The 22,597-nt window shown below is 34.2% G+C and overlaps 1 protein-coding gene across 20 annotated transcripts in view; it reads right to left on the bottom strand.

The window, feature by feature from the left end:
- Positions 1-22,597, bottom strand: part of Dach2 (dachshund family transcription factor 2) — a 538,891-nt gene that overhangs the window by 197,220 nt on the left and 319,074 nt on the right. The gene's annotated exons all lie outside the window — the stretch shown is intronic.

Raw genomic sequence — 22,597 nt, 5'->3', positions numbered from 1 at the left:
TCCATGCAGCAGCTGACTGAAATAAATGCAGATAACCACAGGCAAATATTAGACTGGAGGTTGGAACACTTATGGAGGAGTTGAGGGAAAGATTATAGTCCCTAAAGGGGGAGGAAACCCCACAGGAAGACCAACATAGTCAACTAACCTGGACACTTAAGAACTCTCAGAGATTGAGACACCAACCAAAGAACATTCATGGTCTGCAATGAGGCTCTAGCACATATGTAGCAGATGTGCAGCTCAGTCTCCATGGCTTCCTACTCGGGCCTCAGTGAAAGAGGATACACCTAATCTGTCAGTGATTTGATGTGTCAGGATGAATGGATATATTCAATGTTGGGTCCACCCTCTGAAGTCGGGATGTGGGATGGAGGAGAGATAAGTAAATTTAAAAAAGGACTATAGGAGGGGAAGCACTAGAGAGGTAGAGAGGGCAGTGGCAAGATACAAGCAATATGAAGGTAGAATTGAAAAAAAAATGGGGGTTGAGGCTTTAGTTGAGGCAACTACCATAAAGAAGGAGGGGGTGGAAGAGAGAAAAATACTGAGTGTGATTGAAAAAGCCGTAAAGAATCATATTAGTTTTATGTAACATTACACATTTACACATGGGATAAACATAAACACACCCCCCCACACACACACACACACACACTGTCATATCACTAACAAGAACCCTGTTGCTAGGCATGACAAAATCCATTTTAAGTTGTTAGGAGAATTCAAGAGATTCCAAAATCAATACATGCTATTCTCATTGCCTTTGGTTGATCCTAAAGGTTGAAGTTCCTATTATCAAAGATACTATGCATTTTAGACATAGGACTCAGAGAATTTGAACTGCATCTATCCTGAAAGCCTTCTTTTTGAGGATTAGCTTTGATAATACCACATAATACTAACTATACTGCTAACAAGAGATCTTGCCAATTTGTGAAGCCTATGAACCCCAATAATGATCTTCTTGGCAAGATATTCCTACAAGCATAATATTGTTAGTTATACCTGTTTAGTAAACAACATAAATTAGACTTAAAACCTACTCAACAGGATGAAAATCATACCTGATACTGGAGTTTATCAAAGTTTCCAGGGATTCTGATATTTTGGATCTTATAGAAGATCATTTTACCATTTTAGTAAGCTATCATAGGTCCTAACTGCATTTTAAATTCTTATCCTTCTACCCATAGATAAGAGAGGCACTAGTTCTTCATCAAAGAATGCTTTTGTATGCAGAAGAGAAACCTTCACAGAGTCCACAAAATTGATCAATATGCAGAGAACAATTGATCTCAGGCGTAGTACCCAGACTCACTGGATACATTTATAGTATAACACCCATATCTAATGCTCAAGGTACATAGTGGAAAATAATTTTCTGAGACCAGAAAATCAGATGTGACTTTGTCTCCAACAAACACCTATGATAGCTCAAGAATATGGCTGTCATGAGACCTGAACAGTACCAATAACAAATGTTGTCATGGAAGAGTCAATTTCATGAGCTCCCACCTCTAAACTGCTGAGAGAATGTGGTTTAGTCATCTGCAGGGATGAAAATCCTCAACTGAATATCTAAACCAAATGGTAATCATTGAAATTATATGCTCACTAGTAACACTGAATGGAGTCAATTTTCTATATTTCTAAATTGATGTATTTATATATATATGCAATAATAAGCATTTCTAAAAGAAGAAATGGATTTGAAAGGAGAGAGAATAGGTTACATGGAAGAGGTTAGAGAAAGGAAAGGGAAGGGACAAAATAATGTAATTATATCTAATTTAAAAATAAAAATTATATTAAAATACAAAATGAAAAATATTTATATTTAAGGGACTGAAATATAATTAGAATGGAAGACATACCCATGTTTCAAGGAAATGCATATATATTACACTTACTTATATTTGAACATTTACTTCTATAACCTCTATTCTTACGTGCCTGTTTCATTATCAGACCAATATTTGGTCATGGTAATTTTTAACATTTATAACATTTTAAATTCATTGACAATTTCATGCAATCTCATTAGTTCCTTCTGACTCCTTCCAAATCCTCTCTCCAAAATTTTCCCTCCAAATTTATTTCATAGTCATCTAAATTTATTTAGTGCTACTCATTTCTCAACAGTCCTTAGTTGTGTGTAGCTCTTTATCTACAGGTGGTAAATCAGGAGATTTGCCCCTTTCACATTGCATGTATGTTTCCTGATAACATGTCTATTGGTATTTTTATTGCTTAGGTCTTATTAAGGCAGCCATATTAGTGAGCTATTCATAATGGGTGTATTATGAATAGCTATAGGTACATCAACTGAAGCATGGTCTGCCTACCAGAAGGCACATCTCTAAAAACCAACTCTTATATATGGTACCCATTAATTATCAATAACTCCTCAGTTAGGATTGTAAGCACTTGAGTCCCTTCCATATCTATGCTTGAATTCTAACTGACTTAATTTTGTGCAGGCATTATGTAGACAACCACAGCTGCTGTGAGTCCATAAATATAACAGTCATATCAACAAAATATTGTTTTACCCCACTACTGCTTACCTTTTGCATCATATGAACTTTGAGTCCCTTCAAATAAAAAGTTCAATGCCAGAAGTGTTATATGTCCCATCAATCTGCTAGGTTGGAAGACTTAAAGATCCCTAAAAATACTGGTTGTGTTCATAGTTCCTGTTCTCCTAACAAAAGTTGAGAGTAAGACCCCATGGCTGAAAGCACTACATGGGAAATTAAATCGAGCTATTTCTGATCTAGAAGCTTTATCACGTTTGGCAAGCTTCCATAGTGCCAGAAGTTGCAATGTAGCTTGATGAGGGAAACAGTAATCAACACTCTTACCCAGTTGTGAACCCTGAGGGCTACAATATCAATCAGTCTAGCAAGAATATAGCCACAAACACAAAGGTGAAATAACTGTTATGATGGTAAAAAATGATGTCTGAATAAATTTATGACACTCCCTTAAAGAGGAAAATACTATCTGGTGATGTAAATCTAACCAAGAAGACCTGATAAGAAAGCTCGAAGATCTTAGGGGGAGGATCAACTACTATTATTATATTAAATTGATATATTATTATTCAAGTGTTTCTAAGTATATACCACTATGACCATAGAGTAGTGTAGCTTTCATTCCTCATCCAAAAAGCTTCTTTATGTAGTGGATGACAATGAATGTAGAGACTTATTAATTGTCAAAGTGCAGATAATAAGTTTCTTTGGAATGCTCAGTCATAATTGGGACCTCTGCATAACACACTCTATGTCTCTGCACAGTAGAGTAAACAGAAAGACTGTAGTTACTCTGACTACAGACTATATGATAGCATGCGGCATATACAACAGTCTATACCCTTATCCTTTGTAATTATATTTTTAAAATATTTAATTTGCTATCTACTTCCTTTCATGTTTCATTAAAGAACAAAGTACATATAAAAAGCTACACTTATATAGTGTATAACATGATGTCTTTGTAGGTAAAAACACATAAATTAAACCATTACTAAAATCTGTGTCATAAATATCCTTTATGAAGATTCCTGCAGTGTAAATTCTGGGGCACAGGCTAGGATAAGAATAGCCAAAATAAAACCTGCACTCCCAACGTGGGAATTCTTGGTTCTAAACAAAATGTGTCCATCAAATCCCACATGTTAGGTTTTGGGAAATTCTATGGAAGAGAGATAGACGTATTGTAAGAACCAGTGGGGATGGAAGATAAGAAGGAAATAAGGTCTTCTAGACACAGCAGGACTGAGGTACATATGGACTCACAGAGACAAGGGCAGCATGCACAATGTCCATATGAATCAGAAAGGATTCCCCTTCTTTAACAAAAAAGCTATCTCCACTTGAAAACTCTTGCAAAAGAAAGATTAGTTTTCTCCAAGGAGGTCTGGACATTTTAATCCTACTGCTTGTTTTTCTATATATTATGTTTTCTGATTTTGTGTTTTGATGGAATTTGTTTCTGTTCATTTGTGTGTCCCTCTGTGTTTCTCATGAATTTTCTTTTTTTTTAATTTTTTTATTCATTTGTTTGCTTTTTGATTTACTGTTTGTTTTCTAAAGAGAGAGAAAAAGAATGAACAGACACAGGGCCCCCAATGGAGGAGCTAGAGAAAGTACCCAAGGAGCTAAAGGGAACTGCAACCCTATATGTGGAACAACAATATGAACTAACCAGTATCCCCAGAACTCATGTCTCTAGCTGCATATGTATCAGAAGATGGCCTAGTAAGCCATCATTGGGAAGAGAGACCCCTTGGTATTGCAAACTTTATATGCCCCAGTACAGGGGAATGCCAGGGCCAAGAAGTGGGAGTGGGTGGGTAGGGGAGCAGAGCAGGGGGAGGGTATAGGGGACTTTTGGGATAGCATTTGAAATGTAAATGAAGAAAATATCTAATAAATAAAGAAAAAGAAAAAAATAAGAATGAACAGGATTGAATCATTGTGGAGGATCCATGAGGAGATGCACAAGGAGAAACAAAATCTTAAATATGCACACCTTTGATCATCCTATGTTAGACCCTTTAACTAGTATTTTCCTGATCCCTGCACTGTCAAACCTACATGCAAATTCACTTTGCATCTACAACTCTGAGAATTTTATATTCATTATATAACACATTCCATGGATTTTTCTGTCTAGGTTATCTCCCTTACAATAATAACCTTGATGTTCATCTATATGTCACAAGTAATAATAAATAACAAAATCTATTTTTAAGTTTAGAAATATTCCACTGTATATACTATTGATATACTATTGATAATGAATAATTTCTTTCTTTCTTTCTTTCTTTCTTTCTTTCTTTCTTTCTTTCTTTCTTTCTTCCTTCCTTCCTTCCTTCCTTCCTTCCTTCCTTTCTTTCTTTCTTTCTTTCTTTCTTTTTTTATTTTGGTTTTTCGAGACAGGGTTTCTCTGTATAGCCCTGGCTGTCCTGAAACTCACTTTGTAGACCAGGCTGGCCTCAAACTCAGAAATCTGCCTGCCTCTGCCTCCCAAGTACTGGGATTAAAGGCATGCACCACCACCCCCCGACATGAATAAGTTCGTAATGTACACATCTGTTCATAGAAATGTAAGTTATATTTTGGCTATCATGAATGGTGCATTTAAAAGAGAAATAAAATATTGATTTGTAGTTCTGATTCTGATTTTCCTACATGTAACAACTAGTATATATTTATGTTGTTGATGACATTGTTCTTAGTGTTATTGAGCTTTAAATCTTCTGTGCATATGTTAGAATATTAACTTTTTTCTTGGATAAGTGGTCAGAAATTTTTTTTTTCATTTCATTAGGTTTGTTTTGTTTTATTTTATTTCAACAAGGAATTGCTGCTCAGGAGCTTTTCACATGTCTATATTTTGTGTGTATGCTGATCTTACTTTTTTTAGATATTTTCTTTTTGTACTTTTCAAATGTTATCCCCCTTCCTAGTTTACCCTCCGAAAATCCCCTGTCTCCTCTCCCCCTGATCACCTATTTTGTGTCATCTCCAAGGAATCACTTCCACAGCAAGTGTCAAGAGCTTTTTCTGTACTTTGTTCAGGAAGTTGTGCGATTTCTTATCACATAGTTTAAGTTTTTAATTCATTTGGACAACAGCTCAGTCTCCCATTTCTGCTTGTAGATACCCAGTTTTTTTCAAACACATGCTATTGAGGAGGGTATTACTGCCCCGTTGTATATTTTTCTACACTTTCCACTTAACCTAAGTTCAACATAAGAATATTCTAAACTCTATAATCCTATTAAGTACATGTGATGCTATATTAGGATTAAAGAATCTAGGAATCGTCTTCAGAGGAAGAAGTTACATAAATACTTAAATTAGCATTCCGGTTTTATAAATGAGGATCTCTGAAACCCAGAATGGAACTTGTATTAAGTTTGGAGCTGGCCAGTAAGTAGTACAGAAGTTTTCTTGCCTCCTGCTTATTTCAAGGGTTCAACAACTAATCCTCTGTTCTTGATTCTTGTTTAACTCAAATAACTCCAAAATGGATTTTTGTCATCTCAGTCACTGAACAGATTATTGGGGGTATTTGTATTATATAGTTTTGCTGTGCTTTCAGTTATCAATATATATACAGAAAAAAGCTAGACTAAATTTTCTCAGAATGACCTTATAAAACAATTAATCCATTGACCATTTTCTTTCTATTATATGCTTTTGTGAAAACCCCATGTAGTTTGTATTAATCATTATCATTATTATTATCCATGTACATACCTACAGAAAACTTTCCTCCCAATATTTTTCATTAGAAAAGAATATTAAATTTACAAATATATTATAATTATAGCCATTAAACTACAAGATTAATATAAGGTTATCTATAACTTGTAACAAAATTAAGAAGGAGAAAATGTATTTATGTTTTGCTGTGAGATAGAAAGCTCGAGTTTGGGTGATTAGGGATGTGGGGGAGTTCTAAGAGGAATTGGGTAAGAAAAGAACTTTATCAAAATATGTTTTATGAAAAATGATTTTAAAATTATAAGGGCAAAACTACCAAAAAAGATAATTACGATAGATTCTTGATGTGACTTGAAAAGAAGGAAGAAAATTTTAGTTTCCTAGTTGTTTATAGTGTGACCATCACTTCATAACACTTTGAAAGCTTTTCTGCCAATAATATACCTCCCAAATGTAAAACAGTTCATATAATTTCAATCTACCTTTCAAGTACCATGCAATGACTTATTTGTTCTTTGCAATTAAAGTTGCTTTTGGTCAAGTATGATGTACTAAAACACCTTTGAAATTCCCTATAAGTCAGTTATGAAAATGTAAATCTTCTAGATAGATATAGTATTCAGGTTCTTTGTTACAAGATGGTAATTCTCTGAACTCTATGCAAAAAAGCCCACAAAAAAAACACAAAAATACTAAAAAGAATCTACCACTTTTACCTTAAAACATCAGAATGCAATAAATGGAAACCTGTAAGAATTGAAAATTAGAAGCAATTACAGAAATGTAAAACTGATAAAATATAAATACAAAAAAAAACTAACAAAAATCAATTGACTATGAGTTGCCCAAACCAACTTGATATACTTACAATACAATGCCTAATCTTAATGTTCAGGGAGTATAATAGAAGAGGAGATAGAATAAGAGCCAGGAGGACTGGTCCTCTACTACAAAATAGTATATGTTTGCATTACAGGGAAAGCTGTACCCAAGAAATCTCAATATGCTTGCCTAAAACAGACCTGAACAATAACGATACTTGACCTGAAAATGTGAATAGAGAAAAATTCACAAAGCCTCAAACTTAGATGGCAATCTACAGAAAGGAATAACACTTCACTAGTAAGGGTCCTATGACAGATTATATAATCTCAAGTGGCAAAGCCTAAGTATATGTACGTATTTATATAAATTTGACCCAGAATTGTTCCTGTCTAAAAGAAATACAGGGACAAAAATGGATCAGAGACTGAAGGGATGGCCTACTAGTGATCAACCCTACTTGAGATCCATCCCATGGGCAGGCACCAAACCATGCTATGTTGTGCTTGCAGAAAGGTGCCTAGCATGCTGGCTTCTGAGAAGCTCTACCAGCAACTGACTGGGACAGATGCAGATACAGCCAACCATTGGACTAAGGTTAGGGATCCCTAAGGAAAAGTTAAGGGAAGAACTGAAGAAACTGAAGATGATGGCAACCCCATAGGGAGACAAACAGTATCAACTAATCTGGACTCCTGCATGTTCCCAGTGACTAAGTCACCAACCAAAGAGCATAAATAGGCTGGTCCAAGGCCCGAGGCATATGTGTAGCAGAAAACTGCCTTGCCTGGTATCAATGTGAGAGTATGTGCCTAATCCTGTACAGACTGGGTGTCCCAGGGAAGGGAGATGCTGAGGATGCAGCACCCTCTCAGAGGCAAAGAGAATGGGAGATGTGGTGAAAAATTCTGAGAGCGGGGACCAGAAGGATGGATAACATTTGGGATGTAAATAAAAAATAATTAATTATAAAAACTACATATATATATGAAATTCATGAAATTCAGAGTGTAGGTACAAGAAACAAATTAGAGTAGGGAGAGGGAAGTGTGAAAATGATGCAAGTATAATACTCATGTATGAAATTGTCAAAAATGGTAAAAATAAGTATAGGCAAGTAACTAAATAAAACGGCCAATAATGACAGTGGAAAGAAGGCATTGATAAGGAAATATAAATCAACATTACAGTGACTCTTCTGATCACCATGGAGTAATAAACAAAATATTAAAAAATAATGCAGATTTTTTGAATGAGGGAAAGCTTGACAAACTACATGTTCGCTCAATATCAGATAGATCTTAGATTTAGCCATGAAATAGTATAGTCACTAGATATCAAACACACACACACAAAGAAACTTTATTGTAGACTTAGGTGAGTTGAAGATAGATATTAAGAGTGGATAAAATCAGTCTATGTTAATATTTAACTTAACCTTTGTAATTGAGAGATTGGAAGATGTACAATACGACTGTGAATTTTGATGTCAGAATGGAGCCAGAGAGGGAAATGACAATTAACCATTGGCAAAGCATTTTAGAGTGCAACCAAAACACAACTTACAAGGCTGGCTGAAATTTTGAACAAATTACTGTGGCTTTATGTGCCTAACAAAATTTTCAGTTGCTAAGCAACTATGTATTTCTCTTATACAGATTTGTCTAAACAAAGTAATAGGCATTGAACAATCTAAAAAAACTAAAAATCTTCTCAAATACCATTTCATCTGCTCCTCAATAATTATAAGTAAGAAAGTAACAACATAGCAAGACTATTTTTTTAAACAACATTTATAAGCTGTGTTTGGCCTAGTCGGCTATCATTAGGAAGAGAGGCCCATTGGTCTTGCAAACTTTATATGCCCCAGTACAGGGGAACGCCAGGGCCAAGAAGTGGGAGTGGGTGGGTAGGGGATTGGGGGGGGGAGGGTATGGGGGACTTTTGGGATAGCATTGGAAATGTAAATGAAGAAAATACCTAATAAAAATAAATTTAAAAATAATAATTATTATAAACAAATAAATATTAATTCTACAACACAAATTGTATTATTCCTTTTTTCCAAAAGTGGGGAGGGTTGGAAAGGAAATAAAGTTATCCAAAGACCAAACTCGCCCATACTAGGTACATAAGAGAAAACTGTGTATGGCATTACTGAAACAGGTACTTGTTTAAATGGTTTCTACTTTTTAACTTTATATGCATAATAACCTTACAGTTGACATTGATCAAATGAGGAAAATGAGGCACAGATCCTGAATCCTGGAATCTTAAAGAGTAACTAGTATCTCAGTTTGGGTTTACATCCAGGTATGCTAGATATTAAAACTGGATGCAATCAGTTTATGTTAATATTTAACTTGCTTTTTAAAATGAAAAGCTTGGAAGATATATAAGACAGTGAATTTTAATTTCAGAATTGAGCCAGAGAGAAAAATGACAATTAAGACATGTATCTTCTTTGCTTCCTTTACTTTTTGTGGGGCTTTTGACACAGGGTTTCATCCTATAATCTAGGCTAAATTCCCTTTACAGCAATCTTCTTGCCTCAGCCTCTCAAGTCCCACAGCATATCTACTGCTAGCTGCTATTTTTAGTTTCTCTGTTTCTTACTGCAGATATTCAGTGTTTTAGATGCAATGCTTATCACCTTAAACATAGAATACAACTGCTCTAAATATAATAACACTATAAGGAGACTAATTTGAGAAAGGTATAATGAGGCTTCTGACTTGGATGCAAATTCAACTTCTTGGGTACTTTTGTTTTTTGCATTTGAATGTTTCTTTGAATAATAATCATTTACACTTGTAAGTTCTGATATAATTTTAAATGGAAAACATTCCAGCTATCTATAATTAATCACAAAAAAGTTGTCAATTACTTTGCTCATAACACCAAAGGATATTTTAAGAAAAAAATGATAAATATTGACTTATGAACAGTAGATAGAATACTTTCTATTATGTTATACAAATTCTAAGGTAATTCATTTGAACATTCTTCCATGGTGTTACAAGTCACATAAAGATCATTTCTGATAACCTTACTGTCGCAATCTCCATAGGTTTATGACCTTTTTACTGTAAGTTCTAGTTCTAGTAGATCCATTGTAAGTCTGTTTGAGAATGTACGTTATATAGAGAGTAGATATGACAAAACTCTTGCAATTTATGTCATTGGAATGTGAATAACTGGTTCTAAGAATTAGCATTTGAAATGTAAATGAAGAAAATAACTATTAAAAAAAAGAATTAGCTTAGAAAAACTGAAAAACAACCTGTAATGCTGAGAAACCCAAAACAGTAACACAGTAACTTCACACTCCTGAACAGATCTCCAAATGGTCATTGCAGCCTTGCTTCAAAGGGACAAGCATACCTGGTAACACACTTACATTTCCTATTAGTCAGGGCTTAAATTCGTTATTATAGACACAAACAGAGACATATATATTTGAAGAACTTTCCAAAACAAATTAGAATGCTAACTTCAGTATTAATGCAAAATTAGGAAGCAAACAGAGAAAATTAGCTTGGTTCTTATATAAAGACAACATGGGAATGTCTCCAATGTTTCTGTTTAATGACTGCACAACTGTTTGAATACACTTAATACACTGGTATGAATAATTTAAAATGGGTAAACTGTATATTTAAAAGAATAAAAGGTGTATTTGGTTCCATCAGCAATCACCTATAATCAAATACTAATAACAATAAAATAGAAACAAAGGATCATTAGCATTGATACTAAGTACAAATCTTGGCTTTTTGAAAATTGCTTAAGGGTATTTATGTTTTACATCTAATGTTTAAACTGAAATTAATATATACTGGCAGTGTACTGGATTATAACAACAAAGCAATCAGTTATATGACCCTGAAACATTTTATAAGGATAAACTTGCTAGAAAAAGATAACATTATCGGAAGAAAGCTGAAAGCAAACATACTTGACTAATTCATTTACTGATATTTTTGCATGTAAAGAACAATAATAACAGTCATTAATTCAAATAATGAATACATTTGCATAATCAAGTGTTTGTTTGTAGCAGTTATGACTTCCAGGGACAAGTGGAAGAGGGCAAACTAGCCATAGCAAGGGAAATGAAGGAAGAAAAGAGAAGACCTAGACAAATTCAAATTAAGCATGCGTATACATCTCATGCCTAGATCGTTCTCAAAAGAGAAGCATATTTAATTATTTACCTGTATTTTGCCATATAGATTTCAGGGAGTACAATGTTTAGGATATCATTTAACAATTTTTATTTCAGGTATAATATTAAGATAAAATGTTTTATTATATTACCATTCACAATCAGAGGTAATTTCTGTGAAATTTCATTGTCTACACACCATTCATCTGGCTAAATACACATCAATCTACTTCATTTTTGGGAGATCAGTTCTTCTTTTGTTAAATATAAAGATTACCTTCCAAAGCAAATTAAAGTAAAATACATTCTTATTTAGAAAGCAAAATAAGAGGAAAGCTGTCTATTTCCTGATAGAAACAAAATGAATGGGAAATTACCCTCATATTCAAAATATAACTTGTCTACAATTAAACTGCAGTTTTAACCATGTAGCAGCTAAAGATAATTCAAATGTGATTTGTGTTTGTCAAAGGGTATCAAACTGCTACTAGGAAAATATGAAAAATCAGTAATGCACCACACTCCAGAAAGGCAATTGGCTTCCTTCCTCTAATATCTTTTAGGAACCACTCTTTCCTGAGACATATCAGATAAGTACCAGAGAATCAAACATGTAGTTGGGTCTTCACTCTTCGTGACATTTGTTCTCAAAAATGTTGAAAGCCAAAAAACAAAAAACAACTACTTTGATATTTTGCTATTTTCATTAAACATTATAACACTTTGTGTTCTAAATACTTATATTCTAACTAAAAGAGAAAAAAACAGATTTTGGAGAATGTAAGTATGTGCCATGCACACATATATTACATAGATAAAGTATAAATATGGATTTGTCAACTATATCCACATCAAATAATATAGTGATGCACAGGAAGATACCAGAAACAGCCACATGATCAATTGCACATGAGTGCTATGGAAAAGCAAACAGATACAATACAAATATTAATCTGGTATTTGAGTCTTTCATGGATACAAGAGAAGCTTTTAAAGCCTATTTTACTTTGCCACATGAATTAGAATCCATGAGGACCTTTGAAACTCATTCAGTTACTTTAACAGCTAAATATAACAAACTAATAATGCTACTCTTGTATTAAAACTTTACACTGAGTTTCTGTGACCAGAAAAAAAATTGCTTTGACGTTTTATTATGATGACCTAGAAGTCTGTATCATATTAGCATCCCTTTTCTTTCTTTTTTCATTAATTAATTTATTTATTAAGTTTACATCTCAATAGGAAGCCCCCTCTCCTCCTAGCATCCTCTCACATGAACCTTCTCCACACCACCCTTTCAGATCACCTCTGAAAAGGGGGATGTTCCCCCATGCCCAGGTACCAAACCACCCTAACACCTATTTATTACCTTTTAACTAGAGTTACTACTATTACCAGAGCAGTATTATTTCTAGAATAGATGGGGTTTGGGACACTGAGTCATTGCCTCTAAAAATATGAAAGCACAGTGATTATTTTTTACTAAAATTTCTGGAGAATATTCTCATCAACTAGGGCAACAATAGTATGTGTTTGAACTATAGGCACCCACCAATTTCTTGTGCCCTAGTATAATGACAAGGTGCAAAAATTACTGACCTCTTCCCTTGTTGCCCCAAAGTATCTAATGACATGAATTTCTTCTTGAGAATAATAGAAAAATATGTGTAAAGACTATGATTAGCCCAAAGAATAGACCAAAGAACCATAATCATACACTCACACATACACATGCAGTAAGGACACTATGTGCAGTTAGTACATGACTAGGTGATTTATAATGTGGCACATTCTTTGGCTTCCCACAATTCTGTCAGTCTTATTAACAATAAATTCAGAAAGAGATAAAAACCAGTTTTTCTTCTTGTGACCAATAGCTTCAGGTGGCTAAGGGAAAATGAAGACTGAAGTGTGGACACTATGCCCCTCCTTAGAATTGGGAACAAAACACCCATGGAAGGAGTTACAGAGACAAAGTTTGGAGCTGAGATGAAAGGATGGACCATCTAGTGATTGCCATATCCAGGAATCCACCCCATAATCAGCACCCAAACGCTGACACCATTGCATACACTAGCAAGATTTTATCGAAAGGATCCAGATGTAGCTGTCTCTTGTGAGACTATGCCGGGGCCTAGCAAACACAGAAGTGGATGCTCACAGTCAGCTATTGGATGGATCACAGGGCTCCCAATGGAGGAGCTAGAGAAAGTACCCAAGGAGCTAAAGGGATCTGCAACCCTTAGGTGGAACAATATTATGAACTAACCAGTACCCCGGAGCTCTTGACTCTAGCTGCATATGTATCAAAAGATGGCCTAGTCGGCCATCACTGGAAAGAGAGGCCCATTGGACACGCAAACTTTATATGCCCCAGTACGGGGGAACTCTAGGGCCAAAAAGGTGGAGTGGGTGGGTAGGGGATTGGGGGTGGGTGGGTATGGGGGACTTTTGGTATAGCATTGGAAATGTAAATGAGCTAAATACCTAATAAAAAATGGGAAAAAAAAGCGATCAAGTGAAAGAAAAGCCATAAAGAAATTCATCTTTTCTTAACCCCATTTTTCCAGTCAGAATTACAAACATTTTGGTGATAATATATTTGACCTCAAAACTTCCACAGCAAGAAATGATCAAACAATACACAGCTGGGACATAGATGAGGATGAAATGGCTTAATACACTGTAAGAAATACTATGCTGTTTTGAAGTTGAGATAAGGAATTCAGTCTTTTGTGGATTGCAAATTCTAAAACTATTTCACATCAATACATTTACATACATAACCCATATGTTAGTGGAAAGAATTATAATTAAACTTTGTTTTGTTAGTTTCTTTTCTTTCATTTGATTTGTGCCTTTTGCCATTTTGTGTTGGGTCTTTGATGTTGTTTAAAGAATGCGCTTCCAGAAAGATTATAGTAACAGTTTCAAACAGTTGGCATAAATAATGGGCTGTCTGAAGTCAAATGTATAATTTCAAAGTGAGTTATAGCTTCATTCCTTCTGTTGAAGATGCCAGTAATAAAAAATATATAGCTCTGTCAAATTATGATTTTTAACCAGTTATTATTGAGATTTTTAATGCATAATTATAGTTTACATTTTTAAAACAACTGTTATATGTCACAGATGATGCAAATATATTTTCTAAAATATTTTTTTCATTCTGTCTGCTTTACAGCAATTGATTCTAATATATAGGAACTTTAACAGGGGTACATAAAACAACAAAGTTACATACAAGATACATTTTGATTTTTAGTTTCCATTGTTGTGGCTACCAATAACTACACTGATTATCTTTCCAAAGCTGATCAGAAGTACCTTTACTTCACAATCAACTAACACAAGGGTAAAACAGAACACACTGACTATATAAGAGGCATTTTATTCTAAAATATCTATATTATTTTTCAACCAGACTATTGGAAAAAAAACTTTCTGAATTATCTTTAAGTCTCCAATTTTTCTTCAGTACAGGCTATATACTTTAATTAGTGACATTCTCACAAATAAATGTTTTAACATTCCTCAAAGGTATCTAGCTCTTCCTAACATTCTATGCAATGATTTTCTAAATTAAAAATGTGGTATTGATAACCTCATGAAATCTTACTGTGCCCATTTTAATGTAGAATTCCTACTTATTTCTATCGCACATTCACTACTCTAGATAGAATGAACCCTTTTGCCCACATTAGCTAGGACTCATCTTCCTATTTCTGTGCATTTGTCACTTTTAACTTGAGATGTAATTTTAATCTAACCAATCTTTAAAGTATCACTTTAGATCTTAACTTGAAATTTTGCTTTATTCTAACAACTTGAAACAATATTTTATTCTTTCATTTTTATAGAGTACTCTACACAAATATATGGATATCTATTACTCTTCTGAATTTTATTATGATTGCATTTATGCTTTCTTTACCTCACAGAAATCAAAGGTTGTGACAACTATTATTGAATACTTACTAATTGTTACTATTTTTTTTTTTGCTTTGAAAAGGATCTAGAATACTTTTTCAAGGGTATAGCATTGTTAGAATATTAATAAATTACTAGTCTATAAAACAAAGTACTCCAAAAGAAGATAAAGTTCTCAGTATTTAGCATGTAGACATACAGTGGCTAAAATGTACTTACAAATGCACACATGCAATTTATTTTTAAATTCAATTAATTATCATTTGTTGTAATCTTTCTAGTATTTTTATTCAAACATGAAGATTGCTTTATGCCATATTTATTCAATGGCACAAGCAATAAAATGTATTATTTTTCTAAAATATATTAAAGTGTTTTTAAGCAAAATTTTCAGCTTTTTAATATACAAGCTTAAAGAACTATCTGCTCCTCACAAACCACAGAGTGGCTCTAAGTGGTGGGAAGAAAATTACTTTTACAAATGAGCAGCTACATGTTATCAAATTACAAGGCATTTTCTTCAAAGACCTAAAGAGCTAGCAAAATGACCAGTTAGCATGTTTTCACTGACCTGCAGGGAATTTTCCCCACAGTTAATAGCATCTGAAGAATGCTTCCTTTGATTCTTGTCTCTGACACAAAAATGATTGTCCCATTTAACCAGTCTTCTATCACATATATCAGAGAATCCTATTTACTCACACACTACTGGAACATTAAAACACAATAGAATGATTGTCTCAAGAAGAAAAATTTAAAGATAGACTTAAAAAAAAACGAAAGGGGGGTTGAGATCAAAAGCTAACTTTAATAGATGTTTGACTAAGGTCATACTCCTAGGAAATGGAACACTGAAGATGAAAGAAAAGAAATAGGGTTGGCTTTTGATCTCAGCCAAATCCATTTGGCATTGTTTAGCTTTTATATAATACTTCAGTTTTAGGTGATATCGTGATTGAAATGAATTGGCTTTCTTCTTGAAAGTTTTATAGCTATGTATTACTTTGGCAGTTAACAGTTTAGTAAAACACTTATTACCCTGTGATCTGAGAGTGCAATGTTAGTTATAAACAGGAGTTTTTCATTTTATTCAAACATTTTAATATGATACCATTATATATTTATACAAATGTAAAATAAAACATAAAATTTAATTCACAGAAAACCAAGACTGGAGTCACTGATATTTACATTTACAAAGGCCTCGATCTAATACCCATTATTTGGATGCACACTTTCTATGAGTGAGAAAGATTCCATGGCTATGTTAAATCATTTATCAAAGGTTGTTATTTGGTAGATATTCTCTAAACAAAATCATCACCACAAAGCTCAATTGTATTGAAAATGTGGATTATCAAAAGTTATCAAAAGGAAATAGAAAATGTCAAAAGAAATATTATCTTGAATATCACAATTTTATTAAAATATATATCAATGGTTACTATGTTTCACTGATCTCTATATAATGGGTTGTCAATAAAAAAAATTTAAAAATTAAAAAAAAAAAACCTAAGAACTCTCTGGATTGAAAAGTGACAGCTATCCAGAATTGGTAATCAACTCAAATCTACTTGTCTTTGAAAACAATAGATTAGAACATCCTCTTTCTCACCTTTCCCTTACTTTCTGTCCTTGTCAAAAGATTATTTACTGCCATTTACTACACTTTCATGGTTCCCACTTTCCTGTCCCCAATTCTAACCCTTAGTAAAGACCTTCTCAATCATAAACAGAAGGCATAGTAGAGAAAATGATAAGAGAACTGTGTTAACTCTTCTCTGAAATAAATCAAAGTTTAAATATCCTGAGGACACAAGGCTCAGATTAGAATTCTTTTGAGACTCAAAGGATTTACAATATGTTTGGCATTCTAGTTTCAAGGAGAAAACAGACCAATATTTCAGGAGACTGTCTAGGGTGTTTTTCTATCTTTCAACATAAAAATCTTTGTGAGGGGAAACAAAATATAGAAAGACTAAAGATTTTCTGAAGAGTTTTCCCCCACAGTGGAAAGTATAAAGACACTAGAAAATGGTGCTTATCACATTCCCTAGAGAGAGAAAAAAAAAAGAAGAGTTGAAAAATATTCTCAATATAGGATAAATAGCTCATTCCAATGCTGTAAGTGTTCGAACCAAATAGAACTGAGAGTCTCAGTAATTGTCTGATTGTAAAGAAGATGCCTTTGCCTAGTACCCTAGCATAACTAAGAGGCTCCATACAGCAGCCAATGGAAACAGATGCAGAGACCCACACTCAAACATTAGATGAAGCTCAGGGAGTCTTATAGAAGAGAGAGTTGAGTAAAGAATTGAAGGTCAGTAAGAGGTTAGGGACTCCACAGAAAGACCAGCAGAGTCAACTAACTTGGACCACTGGGGGCTCCCAGAGACTGAAACACTAGTCTAAGAAGTGTCTTGTAGCCCAGGATGGCCTCCAACTGGATATATTGCTGATGATGATCTTGAGCTGTTGATCTTCCAACCTCCACCTCCAAGAGCTGGGCTTACAGGGTGAGCAGATTCTGAAGATGTATCCTAGCAACCACTGAAAAGAACCCCACTTCAAGGAATACAAGCTACAGGAGCCCTTGCACAATGGCCACTGTGATGCAGTAAGAACTCCTGTGGCCTAGGTAACAACCCAGAGACTGAAACCCACGAGTGTGAGCTGACCTTGCCTTTAGGATCCCGAAGAGACACTGTGAGAGCAAGAGAGTAAGCCAGCAGGGCCAAAGGCTGCTTCATAAATATGGCCCTAAATCAAAACGCTGAAAAATCCAGACTTGTAGCTGGAGCAGGAGCCAGACAAAACCACTTCATTTGTAAAGAGCTAAAGGTCATGGACTGCTTTCAAATAAATCCCTCTAATCTAAAAAATAAAAAATAGAAAAGAAAAGAAAAAGAGAAGAGAAGAGGAAAAAAGAAATGAAAAGAAATGAAAAGAAATGAAAAGAAAAGAAAAGAAAAGAAAAGAAAAGAAAAGAAAAGAAAAGAAAAGAAAAAGAAGATGCCATCCTATTTTGCCTTTTCTCTATAGGCCACTTAAAGACAGTTTTTCTACTTACCATATGGATTAAGTTCTAACAAACTGTAATTATTTTACCTTTACTGCCAAATACTGTTTGTGGCCTAAATAGAGTAATCAGTTAAAGGAAAAGGAACCAACATACTTCAGGTTTCTCATGTTTTCCAATAGATGATGTGATTACAAAACTTCCATGCCTTTACTCCAAGCACCCAAGAGGCAGAGGCATGCCTATCTCTGAGCTCAAAAGTGGCCTGGTTTGCATAATGAGTTCAATGAAAGCCAGGGCTACACAGAGAAGAAATTCTTTCTTACAATATGTATAAAACAAAATGAAAAAATAAACCAACCAACCAACCAACCAACTAAACTGTAGTTCAGGAGCTACATAGATAAAACCAAATAAATTTTCTTTGATTTTACTTATTGCTTAATTTTAAAATTAAGATAAATTTTGTGATTAAAAAACATTACTTAAATATACATACTGGATTAATGTTAATTTGTTTTACATTTCTACCTCTACAGTCTTAAAAAAAAGATAGTTTGTTCTTGCTTATGTATTACAATTGAATTCTGATTTCTTTGAAATAGTTTTATAGTTTCAAATTTCAACACATGAATGCACCAGTGTAACTTGAAAGTTATAGGGGGAGTTTCCCTGATTCTTTTCCTAATTATTTTCCCTAATTGTTGATTAGTTAATAATGACAGTAGAAGGTAATCACTGGTTGAAGATATGGAGGCAGGGTTTTCTGGGCAGGACAGGAGAGAGGATTAGGGTCAGATTAGGCAGGTGGTGGTGAAGTGGCAGACATGTAGGTTTCTCAGGGCACTGGTAGTTTTGTGGCCTCCACAGCTTGCAGAGGCCAAGGAAGATGGGGTAGGATAGTCTTTATCCAGCCTTTGAGTTATCTGGTCAGTTCTAAAGTATAAAAGTATCTGGTATTTTCCATTCGCGGCATTAAAGTGGTCTGGTAGGGAGCTGAGCCAGACTAGGACAGACACTGGCAGAGCTGGCCACACGGTGGTTAGCTGGCAAGAGAGCAATCTTGTAGCTCTGGAGAGGCAAAGCCAGCATTTGTGGGAGAGGGGTGTGGCTAGGAGGAGCGGGCTGGTGACTGCTGGTCCCAGAGTCTAGCTGGACCAAGCCTGGGTTTTATAAAATGACATGCTACACACAGTAATCTTGCTTTTAAAGAAAGTGGATGAATATGATCAAATATATTATATTTATGTATGAGATTATCTTCTAATGTAGAGTAGTACAAAAATATTTTTTGCTTATTAAATTGTGAGTTAAATATGCAAATTAATTCACTAGTTACTCAAAATTGTATAGAATATTTTCAGTGACTCATTAAAATATATTTATCTCAAAAATTATATATGAGGGCATCTTTAACATACAGTCCCCCAATAGAAGAAAAGTAACAAAAAGTCATCATATATCACAGATCTTAAATGTGGGACAAAGAAATATTAGCTACCTGTCTCTTTTATAACAGTAAGTCGAGGAGCATCCAGAATTTAATGTAATGATTTGCACTATAAGCTACAGTATTGACACATAAGTCAGTTTCAGGATACACTACCCTCAATTTTAAAATGCTGTTTGAATAGTTCATATATGTTTATAATGTGTGCTGATAAAATCGAATACACATCCATTTCCTTCTGTTTCTTTTCCCATACCCTCTACTATTTTCTCTTTCAACTCTACAGGTTCTATTTTTGATATGTTTACTAATTTTCTCAAAATATCACGCAACATATTTTAATCATATTCACTCCTAACTCCTCACGTTAAATCTTGTCAGTTCTAATACCTTCTCCTTAAGCTTTCCAACACAACTCCAGGCACTTTTTTTTTCATTGACAAACCCACTAAATCTACTTATAGTGTCAATGTTTACATGGGTGTAGGAATATTTACTGGAAGATGGGTCTGTGTCTTCATGTTGAAGAAACTGACTCTCCCTTTTCTAACAGCAACCAACTGCTAATTGTTCCTCAGCAAGAATTATAACTTGATTGTGCCTCTTCTTCACCCATATAGACATTTTATCTGATTTGATCATGTATAGATCTTGTAAAAGCAGTGTCAACTGCTGAGTTCATGGCTTCAACAGTTCTGTCATTTTCAACAAATACAGTTTCACTGAAGACATATACTGCCTCTGGCTTGTGCAGTCTTACTGTCAATTCTTCCATGATGAATACTAAACCATGTAGGATACACATGTTTGTTTTAGTTAGGGTTTTACTGCTGACACCATGACCAAGACAACTGGGGCTGGCTTACAGGTTCAGAGTTTCGGTCCATTATCATCAAGGTAAGAGCATGGCAGCATCAAATCAAGCACAATGCAGGCAGAGCTGAGAATTCTACATCTTCATCTTCAGCTTCATCTTCATCTTCATCAGAAAGCTGGTAGCAGAATACTGACTTCCAAGCAGCTAGAGTGAGTGTGGGCATGGGACCATGCCCACAGTGAAACACCTACTCCAACAAGGCCATACCTACTCTAATAAGGCCATACCTTCTAATAGTGCCACTCCCTGAGCCAAGTATATACAAAGCATCATAAATGTCCCATGTAAAAGTTAGTACTCGATGGTTTATTATTCTCTACATGTCAAAAAATTGTGAATCTTTCTTATTCATTGCCATTTACTGTGAGAAAATGTGGTTTCTCTGATGATAGTTTTGAGAGGCATTAATCTATGTATACAAACATATGAACCTGTTGGTTATTTTATTACTATGCACATTTAGTGGAATAATAGTAGTTGTTTCTCCTTTAGGTACTATGGAAGGATTTGTGCCCAGTTAATGGTACAAGGAATGAGTTTAGTCTGTGCAGCAGGCTTTATATCCAAGCATAAAGTGTTACTCCCATAGCATCTGTGCCATTTTTTTCAGCAGTGGGCACATATTGCCAAGCCAGCCACTATGGTAGCTTAAAGTTTTTACAATAGCCTAAGAAATGAAATCCACAAGTAAATGAATAGAGTTTGAAATTATCATCCTAATTGAGAAATTGTAGTCCCCAAAGCCAAATGATACAAGTTTTTTCTCATATGGAGGAGCTGACATTGAATATTTTGTTATGTACATGTAAATTGAAGTAGCCACAAAAGTCAACAAATTAAGAAGGTAAGGGAGAAATTTAAAAGGAAGGAGTATTCGCCTTACCTTGATTTTTTTTAAGTAAAAAAAGTCGTTAACTTGCATTGACAAATCAAGCCTTTAACTATAATAATATCTTAAATATATTTTATGTGTAAAGTATAAATTTTCTAATAACATATGGTTACCACATAGATATTTAAATATGACTTATGAGAGTCCATATAGTTTTCACTGGCATTTTGTAAAAACAAACTTGTGTCAATGTTTGTAGAAACAATTTTTATTCTAAAGAATTTTAGACATATAGATGGATATGTGTTCTCTATAACATCAGTGTGCTTAGAGGTCAGAGTAAAGGGTGAAATGGCAGTAATTTTTGCTCTAAAATACTAGGTTCATCATTGCATCAGTCAGCTTATGATTAATGTAACAAAATATCCCAGAAACTTATCAAAAGAAAGGACTTTTGCCATGGTTTTGGAGGTTCCCAGTCCATGATGACTATTACCATTGCTTGGACCTCTGTTAAAGTACCCATCAAGGCAGAATCATATGATGTAGCAAAAGCACTTAAAGTGTTGACCAGGGAGTAAAAGAAAAGTGACCATATTCTCCAAATCTCTTAAGAAATTATATCCCTCTCATCACAATAGCACCACACCTTTAATTACTGTAAAATTTGGGGGCCAAATTTTTAACACATGTATTGTGTTCATGTAATATCAAATTTTAAAAGACACTGTTTGTATGTATGAACTTATGTAAGCTCCCATTGTTCCAGTTCGTAAACTAATTGATAATTTAGAGCATATAGTTCTGCTATGAGTTTTAATGCAGATCACAAAGGAAACTTTTACATATACTGAATAATGAAATATACTATATATAGTAGTAGTAGTAGTAGTAATAGCAGTAATAGTAATATTTGAATTATGATGTTCAATTCTTATAAAGATACCATAGTGATATAGATATGTTAATGTGGTTTTATTTTTTCTTTTCTATCAATCATATACAAATAACTTTATCTGTCATAACTCTAGCTCTCTCACATATTAAAAAAACTATGTAATAGCAGAGTGAGAAATAAGAAGAAAAGAAGGTAATTTGATCATGTAAGATTTTCTTCAACTAAGTTTGTTACAGAACAAGTTGAAATTTTATTCACTACATTACATAAGAAACAAACACATAAGTGGATGCTCACAGTCAGCGATTAGATGGATCACAGGGCCCCCACTGGAGGAGCTAGAGAAAGTATCC

The sequence above is a fragment of the Mus musculus genome, chromosome X, assembly GCF_000001635.26.
Source record: "Mus musculus strain C57BL/6J chromosome X, GRCm38.p6 C57BL/6J".
Taxonomy (NCBI): Eukaryota; Metazoa; Chordata; class Mammalia; order Rodentia; family Muridae; genus Mus; species Mus musculus.
The sequence above is the reverse complement of the archived record's forward strand: the minus strand, read 5'-3'. Positions and strand labels throughout refer to the sequence as shown.